This window comes from Thermobia domestica, chromosome 2, assembly GCF_964235325.1.
Source record: "Thermobia domestica chromosome 2, izTheDome1.hap1.1, whole genome shotgun sequence".
NCBI classification, from domain to species: Eukaryota; Metazoa; Arthropoda; class Insecta; order Zygentoma; family Lepismatidae; genus Thermobia; species Thermobia domestica.
Genome location: NC_137455.1, coordinates 222,838,519 through 222,846,440, shown reverse-complemented (window position 1 = coordinate 222,846,440; position 7,922 = coordinate 222,838,519).

Sequence of the window (7,922 nt, the reverse complement as noted above, 5' to 3'; positions counted from 1 at the left end):
TTAATTTTAAATTTTTCACATATTCAATTGGAGAGTAGATCAAAGAAAAAAAAAACTTGTAAGGCAGGCACGTAACACAGAACATTCTTAGATACATGAACATGTATAAACAAAACAATTTTTATCTTAACTTTGGGCCCAATACTACAACAACATTCACGGAAATAAACTAAATTAAATGGAAAGTGACCACTGGATAAAAAAAAATAATCCCAGACGGACAATGGTGAAGGAATGAAAGTGGAAAATTACGGTGTACCGAATCGTTACTCACCCCGTCGATGGGTCAAATATAATGTAAACCCAGTCCCTAACTATTTCATCAAACGAATCGTATCTCGAGATGTCTCAGCTGGTCATTTCGGTTAAAAAAATATATTATACATTAATTCATTGATATATTATACTTTCAAAATCGGGGGGGGGGGGAGGTTGAAAATTAAAAAAAAACTTTAGAGAAGGAGTAGAAAGAATAGGTAGAAGAGAGGAGACAGAACACTACAACTACGAAAGATAAGTGGTCGAATTTGCGTATACAACATAATATAACCAAATATTCTCTTTTATGCCAAAAGGGATTCGGCTTACCAAATAAATAGCCGAAAAAGATGTCTGCGAAGATGAGACAAGTCTGTGTCCCCGATGGGATTTTCGGAAAGACAAAGGCTTTAGGGAAATCCCACCACTCACCGTATCCGGTCAACACCCTTGCAGATCCCGGAATCCTCCGGAAGGTTAGAGAAGGCGTTAATTTAGAATTTCAAAAAAGGAAAAAAAAATCATCCGACCTCTCGGAAACAAAGATTCCAGAATAGTAATGAAACTAGAGTAATAGCTAAGATATCCCTAATTAGCGATTTGCCAAAATAAAAAAATTAAATAAACTGGATTTTGGATCGGTGATTTCTATTGCCAAACTTCACCGATAGCTCCCCTTCGCAGAATGCGCTAAATTCTGAGGCATCCATTAATTTCCATCACTATCTAGTTTGGAAACTAAGAAAGAAAACGAAAATATTCAAGGGGGGAGGGGTCGATGCCTGGGTACGGTATAATAAATTTCAATAACTAACTGTTTCGATTCTGTAACCCTGTCAGAGCTGTCGCCTCCATGAACATTGTAAGCTAGCCCGGGTAGGTAACGTGGAAAAAAAATCTCTGAGTCATAGGGTCTTCTCTTTCATAACCGACTGTAAACACAATTCACAACAGCCCAAAACGCCAACTATTTGGTATCATAATCGATGAACAATTACATTTAGTTAGTCATTACATGATGCTATCCCTACCCTGCTGTCAGACGAGATTGAAATAAATAAATACTACTGTTATGGCATACTCAACTGCGAAGTAATAATACATGCTGATATATAACTCGCCTACCTTGTCGAGTGATGTCTCGGCGTGTCGGTCAGAACTCGAAACGATTCTCACCACACATTTACGTTTCATCTATATATATATATATATATATATATATATATATATATATATATATATATATATATATATATATATATATATCAACATATGGCTAAAATATACCGGGCCCATGTATACACTATACGGGTGTCCTATCATCTATTCACTTTTACTACAATATTCATATTCATATTCAAATAAATATTCATATATTCATATCATCATCTTTTTCCATTTACTACGACGTTATATTTTAAAAACACCCTGTCTCCTCTATCTACGCCCAGCCTACATACACATTTCATCATAATTCTTAAAAAAATCTATAAGTCGCGTCCCGACCAACACGCAAGAAACATTACTCGAACCCAAGACTTCTTTGCCACACCACCCATCCTATATCTTACTTCGCAGCTGTTTTAAAACAAATCTCTATATAGAAATATTCACAAAAAATAAAACATGTGCGATAATATTGCTGAATGTGATAGCATTCTGACAGCAACAATGAAAATTATTCTGCAACTACAAGAAAAGAATTGGAATTCAATATCTTAATTTCAGAACGGAAATAGCATCACATTGGCTGACTTCGGTTAAGAATCTATGCATAGTTTATTTACTTAAATATTTTCATTACTGGATTACACAGAATGTTGTAGTTTTCAGAATATTAAAGTGTCAAATCACATTATCCAACTATCTGTTCATATGGGCCGGAAATTGTGTCTACTCGGTTTTAATTCGAAAATAAAGGTCAATTTTGTAAAACCTAAATCACTAACTGGGTTTGATGGTAAAATATGCACGACTGATAGTACGGAATTTCGACACAAGGGCGCTAGTAACTATTTGTTCGAACTGTAAACCACGAAATGTGACCTTGTACTTAGGATTATTGTACTATATTACGTTCACTTTCAAATATTGTTTATAAGTTCATTTAATGACGGAATAAAAAAAATATCGCATAGTAAATACTACACTGTCCATATTTAATTATCTCACGCACTCTTTCATCACTTAACTACCACAATTACTACTACAAGAAAATGTTTACTACATTACAAATATACACATACTACTTAAACTACTAGACACATCATGCCAATACACACCAATCATCACTACCATTAATCTTATTATCCATTTAACACACATAGAACTCATCAGAGTTTACCATTTTTTGTTCAAATCGGCTCTAGCTGATGTAGGGGAAGGAAATGGGCGGTGAAAACTGAACCAATTAGTCCTGATCAACTCATGATATTTTATCAGATACTGGTCAAAATGTGTTCAAGGGGAACATACTAAAGCTATTAATTTTGAGGTTCCCCTCCCTAAAAGGGAAGGAAACCTAGATAATTAAATATTTAACCCATCCCTACTGGAAGCTATCCCAATTCGGGATGAAAACAGGAGCCCTTAAAGTTAACCTAAGCGATCATTCTCATGTTACAAAGATTCCGAAACTCAGAATACCGCCATGTGGATTAGTAAGAAAAATCACTTACTATCTATATTAATAAGTTACTACATGGACAGGTCTTAACTGTATATAATATCGGGAGGGGTGAAAAGGATAATCACTGTTCTGAAATTTCTAAATCGAAGCAAATGAAGAGTTTAGCACACCAAATCAAATGCACGTAATGTCGAACCTGTCCACACTAAATATTTACATCCGGCATGGCGTCCTATGTATCCGGCTACGTTTCACTGAGATGTTAATCTGTTTTAACTATTAAGATTGTCTAAATTTTAGCTCCTGTGCTTCCTGGTAGAGTAGTTTTGACCTGGATATACAATTTACCTGTCTTACTCGGTTATACTGTCAAAATTCCTACATTTCTTCTAGCCGATCAAACACACAGCTTTCTTTTTCCAGTCGTCGATGTAGAGTGAAGATGATCGCGCCTTAATATGTAGCGTGGGTAACTGCACCAATCAAAGTAAAGCTTTTTTGGCGGTGGAGTATTTAAAACGAATAAAAAAATGGTAAAATCTGGATTGAACCGGATCTTTAGATGAACATTGGTACCAAAAGAGGGGTGAGGAGAGTCCAAAATATTGTGCCAAAATTTAGATTGGTTAATTGTTCTAAACTTCCATCCAATGGTGGGACTATATTTCCGAATAGCACTGACACCGTGAGATTTGTAATCGTCCATTTAAAATATGCATATATAAGATTTATAATTAGTCAATAGATAAATAAAGATATGAATCCCCCAAAATATGATTCCTAAACAAATTTTTACCGTCTTCCATGTTAATTTGGAATAAAATAACGAACAAATAAATAATTTATATGGATCGAAAGAAATTTTTGCTAAATAGGAAGTACAGTCGGTGCAAAAATTTCTGGGACCCTCCCATCAAAAATATCATTACATTAAATTGTAATGTTCCATTACAAGCATACGAACATAGTATTTATAATTTTTCTCTAGTCAGCTGTGATTGTGAACTACATTTGGAATATGGTGGTATACTTGCATAGATTAGATCGTAGAGTATTACTTTCTGAAATTCACAAGAGGAAAAAAATCAGAAAATCAAAAGCTTGAAGATCAATCAAAATCAAATGCCTTTGTTTAAGTTTCGTTAGTGTGAATTGGTTTCCATTATATTTCTTCACTCACTGAAACAGGATATTGTGTATATTGCTTGTCATAACATATCACATAATTCGTACTTATTCAGTAATCAAGGAACATGGTGGATAAATGATGGAATGCTAACTTCTGGTACGAGGTGTCCCTGGCTCGATCCAAGGCCATGTAAATTTATAGTAGCCAACATCGTGTCTATGAGTTTTCTCAAGGTCCTGGTATTTCCTCCTATATAACCATTTCAAAAATTATTTTACAATAATTCACTTTGATTAATCATTCGTCTGTCTTACCGTACCCTACAGGGTATAAACGTGGGATGTGAAAATAGAAATTTCATTTCGTTTCATTTAGTAGTCAGTCAATTGGAACTAGTTTATCATTACTATGCTATCATATCTGTTAATTTGTTGATTTAAATGTTAGCTCATGTGTTCAAAACACTTCAGTCGATCTCTAAATTTTCATATGTACCACTACTTACCAAATTGTATTAATTATATCAGTTATATACATTTCATGGACTAATTTAATCAATTTACAAGTATACTCCATTGGTTAAAGGAAACTACGTGTTCATGTGTAAAGTAGTTCGATGATAGTACTGGAGAATTCCCAGAAAGCTCATAGGAATGATTGTCCTTTTAAAGTTTATGGGTGCTAGTGTTGAATTCAGTAGAGAATTTGTATTATTTTTATTTAGGAACACATTTTCTCTGGAGCAAATTTTCTTGGGCCCCTCCCTCAATGAATTTCTTTTCGAATGTACGACGAGCTTGTATACAAGAAACTAGAAATTAGTACTCTTACTATCAAATAACCGTGCTTCTATATCGTTGATGTTTTCTTAAGTATGAATAAGAATTCGCTTCATATGGTTGGTTGATGACCCAAACGTGAGAACATTTGTTCGTGTATTAGTTGAGGCTTCAAACAATGCCATTTACATAAAGATACTAAAAATAATTACAATCACAACAGCCTTCGTGTGCTTTTACGTGGCTTACATTACAGCTTTCAAAAGAACTGTGTGAGTTCACATGTTCATAGGCAATGAGTGTGCAATACTGCTAAGTTAAGTACATGTTTAAGTGGTTTATAAATTTAATGCATTGAGTTTATTGTTGAGTAATAATATATATTAGATACTTGCATTGGCGTAACTAAAGGCTTGGGGGCCCTCCCGCAGACATCGTGGGGTGTGGGCTCCTTCTCTACGTCCCACTTCCCGATTTGGGGACCCCGTGATGGCTTTTGGCCCTCCCGCAATGCGGGATCTGCGGGGCCTTATTTACATCCCTGGATACTTGGTTGTATAATGTTGCAAATTAGTACACTACAACATCTCCTTAGATATTCAAATAAATTCAAATAATTGGTATAAATAAATAGACAAATAACTTACTTTTTAAAGAAGTCTTAAATTCTTTGTTTTTATTTTTATTTTATTAGCAATGTCGTACACATTTGAAAAACATGCACCGTATCTTTCTCTAAGCCGTTTCCATACTGAGTGGCGCACAGTGGGAAAAAGTGCTGAAAATTCAAAAAAATAACCAACACCTATGCCTAAAATGGCAATGTCTAATGAATCGGAGACGCAATATCATTGAAAACAATGTTATAAGTGAACTAGTAAGAAGTCTACGAGTCATTAAATATTGACCATATATACATTTCCCCTCTGTGTCCAAATGAAGCTATAAATTTCCTGGCTTGCGAAAACATCTCTTCGCCAGTTCGGTTGAGATTTTGAATATTTCTGGGATGTATCTAGCACTTGGTACTTAAGTAGTTCTTTGCATATTAATAGTCGTATTATTTTATAATTATAACTGTTTGAAACACGTCTTTAAGTAAATAAAGCTCAAAAATGTATTTTTATTTATTGTGCATGATGTGTGAAAACGTTTAGTAACTGATGTAGGGAGATGACTTCTTCATTTTTATTTTATTCTGATTTACATACTATAAAGAGTTAGTAGTGAGAAAACTAGCTGCCAAGATTTGCCTTTTAATTTTATATGATTTTTTTGAAGCAAATATGGCGATGTAACGTTGGGAGGTATTTTAAGTTTGGCGTAATGCAGACGAAGTTTCGGAACGAAATACCGCAAAATGTCACGTGAACAGACTTAAGGGACCTGTTGCATACATGTTGTGTTCTACAGATCCCGTATTTTCTTCAATCTCACAAACTATTGTTATCAATTGCAGTCATACGGAGCTTCTTTCATCAGATGTTAGAAAATTATTGTTAGATCCCTTGTTATCTGAGCCTGATGCAGTAACTCAGAATTCAAGTTCCGAGAGCGGATAGGTAGGCCCTACGAGTGGTAATATGTACTATCTATACGTATGTAATGTATAGATACATATGACATGGCTATAACATATTGGATAGAATTCTTGTGTGTATATATAGATGTAGTTCTTGTTGAGTGACAATCTATCTTCATGCCACACTATATGCTAATGCATTAATTTCATAAAAGGATTTATATACTACTGGAAAAAGTAGGCATATGCATTCATGCATTCCACACTATTATGTTACTTCCTTCCCTGAACAAAGTGGCTCTGCATGGATCGCAAGAGTTATGTTTTCCTCGTTAACTTTATGCAAGGTTTATTATACTACAAAAACTAAACATTCTGTTTTCTGTATTTCTAAAGTAAGTGACTATACATTTAGAAAAAATCTTTGTTCATAAAAAAGTTCATACTACTACAAGAGAACACACACACACACACACACACACACACACACATATATATATATATATATATATATATATATATATATATATATATATATATATATATATATATATATATATATATATATATATATATATATATATATATATATATATATATATAGATAGATAGATAGATATATACCAAATTACTGTTACGTCCTTCTTTAAAACAACGTGGGTATGCATGTACCAACATCTGCGTTCCCTTTGTAAAATTCATTAAAGGTTCATACTACTACAAATACGTAAATCTGCTTATTTTTGTCTCTAGTAAACGTGGGTGCACGTGCAATAATAGACCTATATATATTTATTTAGTAATTTCATAACAAATGTTCATGCTACTATAAAGAAGTACACCCGTATACCAACCATAATGTTAACTCTTTCTCTAAAAGAAATAGATATACATGTAATAACTTATGTTTTCTTCGTTAATTTCATATATGTTCATATTACTACTTTATATGCATACCACCAGTTAAAGTTAGTTTTTGCTGTAAAATCAGTAAATATACACGTAATAGTATGGGCTTTCTTCGTTACAAGGTTCATACTGCTTCAAAGACGTAAATACGTATTGGTGGAAACTTTGCTACTAGCCTATTTCTGTCAAATAAATGTACATACTGGTAACTATAATAGTGTTTTATTATTTAATTCGCTAACAACATACATAGTGTTGTAAATAGAAAAAAAACGGTTCGTATTTTTTCAGAAATGTACGTTTTTTTTAGAAAAAAAACATTGGCTCTCGTTTTTTTTCTAAATTTCGTTTTTTTTTCAAACAGTCATTTGTAATGCATCTTACGTCTATTTAAGTATGAAATATTTTTATGTAGGTGTAATCACCGTAAAATGCAACATAAATTAACCGCTAGATACTGATACGCTACAAATATTTTACAATTTACATGAATACCATACCTATTAACAATTCGGGCTTCAGCAGTTTTCATCAATATCAACTAAGAAATAAAAGTAGAAATGAAATTTTGTTTTTTCGCGAATGCAGGCCTTTAATAAGTACGAAAATAATGTCACGAGCAGTATAAAATTCCAATAACTTGTCTAAAGGTAAAAACTAATACTAATTTGCCTAATAGTATTTTCTAAATGTCAT